This window comes from Diadema setosum, chromosome 20 (assembly GCF_964275005.1).
Source record: "Diadema setosum chromosome 20, eeDiaSeto1, whole genome shotgun sequence".
Lineage (NCBI taxonomy): Eukaryota > Metazoa > Echinodermata > Echinoidea > Diadematoida > Diadematidae > Diadema > Diadema setosum.
Window position 1 is genome coordinate 31,601,819 of NC_092704.1, and position 10,099 is coordinate 31,611,917.

At 37.6% G+C, this 10,099-nt stretch overlaps 1 long non-coding RNA gene across 1 annotated transcript; it reads right to left on the reverse strand.

Annotated features, from left to right (window-relative positions):
* Positions 1-6,736: 6,736 nt before the first annotated feature.
* Positions 6,737-9,173, reverse strand: LOC140243929 (uncharacterized). Its single transcript, XR_011902262.1, has 3 exons — positions 8,867-9,173; positions 7,949-8,064; positions 6,737-7,107 (listed from the first exon to the last, which is right to left on the reverse strand). It is a non-coding gene; the product is annotated as an uncharacterized lncRNA (long non-coding RNA).
* Positions 9,174-10,099: the final 926 nt, after the last annotated feature.

Below are 10,099 nucleotides of genomic sequence, written 5' to 3' on the forward strand. Positions count from 1 at the left end.
TCAGTTTCTGTTTTATATTGTGCCGCAAGCTGCTGGAGTATTTAGTATTGCCTCCAGCTCAGCACTCAAGAATCTTTTTTTGCATGGCCGTCATCGCTTCCGGAGGTGGGCTTGGTGCTGGAGCAGAGGGGGTAGCTGGTGGCCTATTACTCTGATCACGTTGAACCAAATCATGCTCATGATCTCCTCTTCCATGACCGGACGGCTGCGCTACATTGTTTACTCAGTCAGGTGGAAAATCGTCTGGATTGCTGGCTGGGATGTCTTAATCCTCTTCTTCCCTTGGTGTTGGGGGACATAAAGATTCACTTCTTCCCTTCCTCTCCCCTGTATAATGGCTTTAACTGGTCACAGTACAGTGCACTACAAATAGGCTTTGCTTTCTCAGAAGCTTGGTATCAGAATGTCACAGTGTGTTTCTAATAAACTGACAGAGCATTTGTGCCCGACTTGATTTCGCTGGATTTCTTTGATGTAACCTGACATTTAGGACAGTGAAAAGTATTCAAAACTGGACATCACAGTGCTGATAGAGTCCAGTATATAAAGTAAACTTCAGGTGAAAATTAAACACCAACAGCTTTGCAAAAGTGCATTAATTTGTAGGAAGCTGAATTTCTTTGAAGATTCCTTGTTTTATCTTTGTCCATTGAAACAGGGTTGGGCCTATCAGAAGAGACTACTAGTGCATGATTCCAATGAGCTCCAAAAAATGGGGAAATTTATGAAATTTTTACAATTGCAGGTTTTAACAAGAAAGTAGCCGCTATCTGCCAAAATCCCATTTTCAAATTAATGAGAGGAGGCAATGTAATCTTCTTGTAATTATTCCACAAAATATCATCAAGATTTCCTTTAAAAAATGAATTAAGAAAGAGATTGTATCATTTAGGTTAAATTGTATGGACCTGAAAATGTAAGTGGTGCCATTTTAGTGGACGGTTGCAGTTGCTACATAATTGATGAGAACCCAAACTAAAAAGTCATAGTTCTCATGTACACACCAGTGTGAAAACTGCAAGAAGTCACCATCGAGATCCTTCTCATCATTAATCTACTTATGTGTGTATGAGTGATTGTGTGTGATTGTGTGTGCAAAGGAGAGAGAGAGTGAAAAAAAGAAATAACAATATGCCATAAATGTTTGGCTACATACACATATCGTCGCTGGGGCGACAAGACCTCGTATCTGCAAAATGTCAAATGTTCAGGAGAGCAAAAAAACATGGCGGCCAAAGCACTGTGGCGAATGGGATAGCCTTTCCTTTGACATGCCGTGGTGGCTTCATCTTTGGAGTAAGACAGTTGGGATTTGGACAGGACATCACTTAACCCATTATTTGACCATTAATCAAAAAAAGTAATTTTCACCAAAATTGCAGATACAAGGTCTTGTCACCCCAGCGACAATATGGTATTTGATCATACCTACACTTGGTTACAGTTTGTTATTCCAAAGGCTCTTAAATCTGAAAATGAAATAGGGTTCATAAATCAAAGAGTTTATCTATCCAAAAGTTAGGAAAGGTTTGTTAATCTGAAAATGAAAGAAGGTTCAAAATTTTGAAGGTTCATTAGTTCGCACCTTCTTTTCTTTTTTGGATTAGCAAATGTTCGGAATTAACGACCATTAACCCCCTACGCTGTCATCAGCACCCTACGTTGGGTATGGAAACAAGCCATCATGAGTGCATGTGTACATGAATATGGCACTGTGCCATACGCACATGTGCTATGGATGTGGTAGTGACAAACCGTCACGTGTCCAACTACATCGTGTCTGCAGTACCAGTCATTGTCAAAATATGTAAGAATGGGAAATTTGGCGTTATCTGTACGACAGTGGGTACACAGCTACTCACCGTAAAACATACTGGTGTACTGTATTGTGAATGCAGGAAGAAACATTGTTATACTCTTTGTGCATATGGACTGTGATAAGTGGACTGTGGATTTTGTTTGTTTGTTTCTAATTTTACTTGACACACAGGTGATAATTGTAAAATGTCACACAGAATTCCCCATTTACACAGTTTTCATCTTTATGTTGCAAATACAGTTTTGTTACTACCACTATATAAAATATTCCTTTCATTTTTTTTTCTCTCTATGGTCCTTCAGGTGACACTTTATGTACTACTGTCTAATGCAGAGGGCCACTGTGTTGTAAGTTATGTTTAAAATGTAGTACAGTATTCATCGCATAATCGGGCATCTGATAATCGGGAACCTCGCTTAAATGACATACAGGTACGCTTCCCAGAAACATTTCCAATGCATGTTATTTTCACTGGATAATCGGGCGGGGACCTCTGATAAACGGGACAGTTTTTCTTCAAGCGATCTTTGATTTTGTTTATATTTTACACAAAAAATCTACCAAAATACCACAACAATATTTCAAAGATTCCCTATCAGTTGTCGTTTACATCGAACTTACAAAGCAAGCTTCGGACTGGTGTGTTTTGACCTCCGTCCATCCAGTACACGTACATGCATAGCCACGGAAGAGCCGTGTATAGGCATGCCATTGCGAAACACATGCTTTCGCGAACATTCTTCTCCCCTACATAATATAAGCAGGAGCTAGAGGGTCGCACCGAGGGGTAGCGTGGTTGTGTATTCATGTACATGTACAGTACGTCAGTATGCATACATGTGTGTGTGTGTGCACTACATGTACATTTCGTATGCCGTTAGTGTATGGTGAGTGCTCATCGCGAAATCGGGCACCTCGCTTAAAGGGGCCGTGTTTGCTACTCCCAACCTGTCCCGATTATGCGATGAATACTGTACATGTATTTAATACAGCATACAGACATAACTTGAAGCAGAATCCATGATTTATGTCTGGCTTGTAAAGTTCACATCAAAACAGGCTTTATTTACTCTGTTGTGTAAATAATGTAAGAAGTGTCATACATGTATTTTCTTGCAAAATAGAAAAAAAAAAAAATAATGTACCACATATTTTGCATGTCTGATTGATGTAAATAAATTTCAGGTAATCTGAAAACCATTAAAATCTACATTGTTGTAGTGATCTCAAATTATTCCTATTTTTCATCTTTAGTATCCAAAGAATGCTTAAATCAGTAGTACATGGTGATTTCCACTTTGACAAAGTTCTTGGGACCTGCAGTTTGCTTTCATAATATCAAAATTTTGTTGTAGCCAAATAACAATATATATATATATATATATATATATATATATAAAATTTTGGGACCTGATTTTTTTTTTCCTTCATTTTAACAGGAGTTTTGTGATAACTGTGTTGTTTATAATGCGAGTGCACTGTACTTTGAAGAAAGGCTGTTGAAGAATTTTGAGATAATCAGAATACATGTATGTGTAATCAATGCTGATATGCAATCTTTAACAGTGAAAGCTCTTTGTAGTTTCCGGATATAAATTTTATAACATTGCTATTCTAACATTTTTCTGATTTTATGAGAAAGCTTGGAACAACATTGACACCACTTTCTGAAAAAAAAAACAAACCCAAAACAAAAACAAAATCACCCGAAAAGTGTTGATGGAATCAAAGCATGTAGAAGGGGAGGTAATCAAACTTAAAGGGACATTCCAGACGATTTTCATAATTTCACATCATGTAGTACATAAATCGACAACTCCATGTATAGATTTGTGGAATTTATTGTGGTTCTTGAGCAGAGAAACAATACTTTGAAAAACCTTAAACAAATTACACTGAACAGGAAAGATGACATAGGAGGTTCACATATTTCAGAAATGTAGCAGTGTAATTCCACTACAATACCTCTTGCTTGCGAGTTCACCTGTGTATAATCTATGCATGCCTTCTTCTTTTGTTCTGCTTCCTTGAACCCCAACTCATGCATTCTTATGGTGACTCTGCCATGTCATCATCCTTGTTCAGTGCAATTTGTTCTAAATTTTGAAAATATTCTTATTCTTCATCCCAATTATCACAAATTCTGAAACTCTGTCCTCAGCATAAATAATTTATAGTTGTTCAAATGTAAAAATCTGAAAATCATCCGGAGGTTTCCTTTAAAAGGTTGATAGTTCTCAAAAACGTAACATGATGCTTCATTATGACTGCACAGACTCAAAGTTCATAACATTATCAGACCCCACAATTTGGTCAGGAAGACAATACATTTTTAAAATGCTGAAGTCAAAGCAAATATCAAATATTTAATTGGCATCCAAATCGCCTAACTTTGCAGTTTTCTCAGCTTTAAAGGGAAGGTATACAGTTTCGGTTTAGATGGGGCTTCAGGTTTCTAACAATTTTTTGATGATGGTTTCTTGAGATGATGAGAAACCTCTTGAAATAATGAAAGAGCATAATAATTCTCAGAAGAATTAAAAGTCTATTGGATGAAAATTGGTTTTGAAGTGGCTGAGATATCCAAAACAAAGCAATTCTAATTAAATAAGGACCAACATTTTAATAGGATTGCTTTGTTTTACTATATTTTTTTTTAAACATCTCGGCCATTTCAAAACCGATTCTCATCAAATAGACTTTGAATTCCTCTTGGAATTGTATGCTCTGTAACATTTCATGAAGTTGTTTCTAAGTATCTCGTAAAAAGTTAGAAGCTGAATTCTCACCTCAACCAATACTGTACCATCCCTTTCATGTCCACGACTCTTTCAGGTAATGTGGGAACAGGTCATACAATTGTACATTCATTGGTTAGGATTATGTTTGACATGGCTTCAGCAAAACCCCCCCCCCCCCCAAAAAAAAAAATAAAAAAAATAAATAATTGTCACATTGAAGTCATACGAAGACACAGGACATGATTTGTTTTCGCATGTTTTCGCAAATGACGTTCATTACCGTCCTAAATACACTGGAAGTAAATCATACACAATCCAGCAGACAGACAGACAGACACTACACACAGATACGCATTATTCACATACTTTACATGGTCTGTTTAACAACTGCACAGTCAAACAAAAGTACTGAAAGTTATCAAATCAACACACTTGTTTAATACTCTGTATAAAATAAACTTTATTTTCAATTCTCACTTTGCAAATTTGGAAGATTCAACTGGATCCTCTCTCTTCCACCAAATAATATTTTCATCAACAAGGATCAATTATCGATGTGAATTTATCGACCCACATTTACCATACTCTTTAAAAAAAATCCCCAAATTTCACTCATGATACTTGCGAAAAAAAGTTGCATCATGATCTACAACTAACAAATTATTCATAACAAGTGGCAAAATTGTTGTTGTTTTTTTTTGCAGCTGTTATTTGTCTGTGAGACTTGGAAGTGTGTCAGTAACATAGTGATACTAAATGAAATTGTGTCATATTTAGTGTATTACTACACAATAAACACACAATTGATAATAGAAGAGCCATGCAACTGACGTCTTGGACCAAGGCTGATTTTTCTAATGTCAATTCTGGAAATTAATACTAAAAGAATCTAAAAAAATAAAGGTTACTGCATAAAACTGAAATATATTTGACTCGGGTAGACAATGATTTTTTTTCTTTTTTATCGGAAAGGAGTGTCAGTTGTGGTATAAGCTACAAAGATTCCAAAACAAAACAAAACAAAACAAACATGTTACTTTGAAAGTTCATATACAAGGTTCTCTCTGGTGTAGGTTTTTATAAACTTGAAAGTTTCTGACACAACTCACACAAGTTATGGGGCAAATATTGGAACCACTTAAGGAGATTTCATTGGCATACCACCAGCACCAGACTTACAAAATTTGCAAAAATAAAAACCTCACAAAATATATCGTGTATACGGTAGTAGAACATATGTGTAATCTCCCACCTTCTCCCTCTCCACACTGCATTTAATAATGCTTCTAGATCAACAAATAAGCACTTCACAGTCGAAATCTGAACACACCAGCCATTCACTATGGTGTTAACAACATCCCAAAGCACTGATAGGTACAAAAGCATAATTGACCCGTGCAATTATTGACATATTTATTTAGGAGAGATCATACAGCAGGGAAAAACAAATGCCTAATCTGTTTACCAATCCTCCAATTTAGCAGAAAAAGCAAAGGCCATGCCATACTGCATTACCCTTCCTTTTTGACTATTAGTCACTTTTAAGTCCGGAGCATACTCGGGCAAGTGTCTGTGGGAAATGTATGTTCTAGCAAATTCAGCCCATCCTGAACGGGTTAAAATATAGTACTGTTGACGAGGACGATATTGAGGTAAAAAAAAAAATGGAAATCAACATTTTCTGGTGATTTAGTACAATGTACATGGAAAAAGCAAACTGTGTAAAGACTTGGGAAGAAAAACAGAGTAGGAAATGAGATTTTAATCTACAGAATATCACGCCTGTGTGGAGTGGCTGTGAACGTAGTTCTAATCATCTCATTTTCAGTCACGATTGGGTGCACAAGCCATCAAATTATCGTAATTGGCACTTCGCACCTCTAGCAACAAAGCCGCACGATTGCTCGGAATATTAAATCGACGTCCATGGAAAATGGACAGAGTGACACATGATATGAGGAACACTATCATGCATATACACTGCCACACATACAATTAATTGTAGTTTGGATATTTTTCTATTAACATCACTAAAGCCTCCAGTAGCCAAATTATGTGTGACAAGTAATGCCAGCTTTATGGATGAGATTCTGAGATACATTTCTCACAAATGCCAATGATATTAGCTGCCCATCTTTTTTTTTTTCTTTCTTTTTTCTTGAGGGGGGGGGGGGGATAAAAAAAAAATTTAAACGCCCTAATCAAGACAATGTTGCACTATTATATTGTCTCAATGGAATACGGTCCCAGGCTTCAGCAATACATTCCAGAGTCCTCATCAAGTCCAGTCACTACTAGTGAAGTATTGCATGGACTCTTACATGGCAGACAAGCTGCTATGCTGACATATTATTAATGCAAAAGAAGTGCTTCAGTACAGCAAGTTTGCAAAGCCTCTTTCTTTGCTACAATGTCATACTCCAGTAATAATCATAATGATGTGATTCCCAAGTTTCATTTGACCGTCTGTTCTCCCCTGGGCAGGAGGCTGACTTCGTACTTCAGCTCGGCAAATCTGCGGGTGGCGAGAGTAGGACCACCCTGCTCCTGAAGTGACGATAGCAACGTGGAAAGAAACAAAGTGGAATCATCACTTGACAGTTTCAAGTCTGCTGATTGGCTAATTTTTGTCAAAAAGGTGCAGATGCAAGATTCGCACATACTTTCATTATTGCTATCATTTTCTTCCTCCTTGACATTGCACTGTTCTGACATCGGAGAAGTAATTCCCCTGACGATAGCCCCTGAAGTTGCAAGCACAAAGACTGCTAAAAGAAAATCCAAAGGCTTAATACTTAATAAATATCACTGAATTATAATCTTATGTGAAATGTTATATGAAATAAAATATATAGCAGAGTTTTGATTAACTGTTTAAGTACATTTTATCAGGTACATGCTATCTTTTTACAGAGAAACCCACTGGAGTCTGTGTCCCCCAAAGACCATATATTTTCATGATTCAGACCTAGCAGGAGCTATGCACTCCAAATACCTATGTATGCATGCCCTCCCACCCTTACCTAGGAAACAAAATCCCCCTGATTGGCAGCTAAAGCAAGCACAATGTGTATGCCAAAAGAGTCAAAAGGTATTTATGAAACATTAAAAAAAAAAAAAAAAGAGAAGAAAATTCATCATGGCAAATCAATTTGGTATTTCGAGAAAGCAAGATAAAATCCTGGCAAAATAGACTGGCAAGAATGTGATAACAAGATCATTGGCATTCTACCTTTGACATACAATGTACCCTTTGAGAATAAACCCATTATATTACCTACACCCAGCAAACATGTCCATATGCATGTTACATACATTGTAACTTAGACATTGCATTTTTGCACTGCCTTTATGGTAAAAGGCAGCAGTCACCATAATGTCTGCTCACCTCCAAGGAATGTATCAAGGTATGCAGTCTGTTGCCATGGTGATGTAACCTCCCCTTGGCGCCATCGGTCTGTAGTAGACCCACAAGGAGAGCTCCAACTTCTTCTTGTAGGCCATCTGTTAGAGAGAGTGAAAGGTCAGTTGTAAAGACAATTACCATTATAACGAAGTCCTCTGGACCAGCAGTTTTCTTTCGCTATATCGAAATTTTGTTATAACCGAACAAATAAACAATAAAAATACAAAGATTGGATAATGTTGCAGCCTTAAGTTTTATTTCATTGTAACCGAAATTTTGTGAAGTAACCATGTTCGTTATAATGGGAGTACAGTACTGTATCATTACATAAAATTGAGCATTACACTGAATTGAATTATGGAAGAAAGTGGAAAGTGTCTCAATAACATAAAAGGGACGAGATTAAACACAATGGATTGGAGATGCAAAATGAACATTCCTCTTTATTGGAGATCATGGCTGAACATACCCGACCAATGTGACTACAATAAACTCGCCTCTAGAGGGCGACCAAATAATAAACAATACTGGTGCAGAGCAATTCACATTGGACAGAAACGGGACAAAGCACAGGATTGTTTGAGAAAGGCAGGAGAAAATTTGGGCTAATGCTTGTATAAACCTAAAATTGCAAAGAGCTTAGAGGATAAGACTACAGACTCTCAATTATAAAGTTCCTGGTTCAAGTCCCTTGATAGCAGTGGTTAGCCATTACAGGCAAGGCACTTTATCCTTATTGCTTAGTGAAGCTGAGGGGATTTAAATTGTGGTACATGTAGCTTGCTCATATGCATTATAGCTGAACGAATAATTGAAAAAAAAAATCTGCATATTCACAGATCTGGCCTCAAAGGAACAATTCGAAATTTGTCAGATGCACTCCCTTGCAACTGTGCTCACCTTTACAAGCATCGAGGGCTTGTTTCAGCAACGTATCAACCACATTGTCACCTACAACAGCCACTGTGCCCACAGCAAGCTGCCACAGTTGGCCTTCCAAAGTCTCCTCCCCACGCTCGCATTCCGACTTCCTGCCCAGCACCGTCCGGCACAGCACAACAAACAGGAGACCGCCCAACAGGCTGTCTACCCCACTCTCTGCTAGTGGTGGAGGGGTTTGTGATGATGCCTGCGCTGGTGGTAATCTCTGTGCATCCGTGGCGATTACTGCATGCGCCAGGATGGAGCAAACGGCTTGAACGGGCAGATATGAGCAAGTCCTCTGATGAAGAGCACAAACAAACCCAAACAGGTTAAACGTAACCATTCAGATTTTATGGCAATTGATTGACAAATAACCCTTCATCAACACAAATGACCACCAATAATTCAGTGTTTACAGTAATAACCATGACAAACAATTGTGTGCATACATACTCGGGGGTGGGGTGATATTTGCCAAAAATATTTTATCACGGCTAAATTGATACTCTAAACAGTAAATAATTGGTGCCTAGCTATGTTGATGAAAGACATTTTGTCAATCAGAAACAATAAAACAACTTGACGTAAGACTCAGTTATTTGATGCTAAGATTTTACCCAAAGAATCTGACACAGACAGCTTGACAAAACTCTTCTGCTTGAAATCATCATCAGTCTCTCTCCAAGTGACAGCTAACAGAGAGTATATTCAAAGAAAGAAAAAGACATTCAAAGCGGAATATGACGCCATATTCAAGTAAACCTAATCCGTCAAATCACATCAAGAAAATGGGAGAGTTTCATCCACATCCATCAGACATACAGTAAGAAAGTTGTGACATTTTAAAATCTGAAATGTGGCGATGTAGGTCACACATGCAGGGTAAAGGAGGCAATGATGTCATTACTTCACACAATATTTTGGGCGTATGGTGTGGAACTGAACTACGATGACTTGTTAAGAGTTCATCAGACTGACCAGTATTTCACTCATTCTTGAAGTTACTGCAGCAGAAACGAAACCTTGCCTCGGAAAGTGCCAGTAAACAGCCATGATAGTCTGCATGACAAAGAGAGAGAGAGAGAGAGAGAGAGAGAGAGAGAAGGTAGAGAATTTAAAGGTCCTGTTTACCTTTGGGAGCAGTGATTTAAAAAAAAAAACATTCAAGATATCACATTTGATGCATATGTGTAGGTCAATTGTATCACA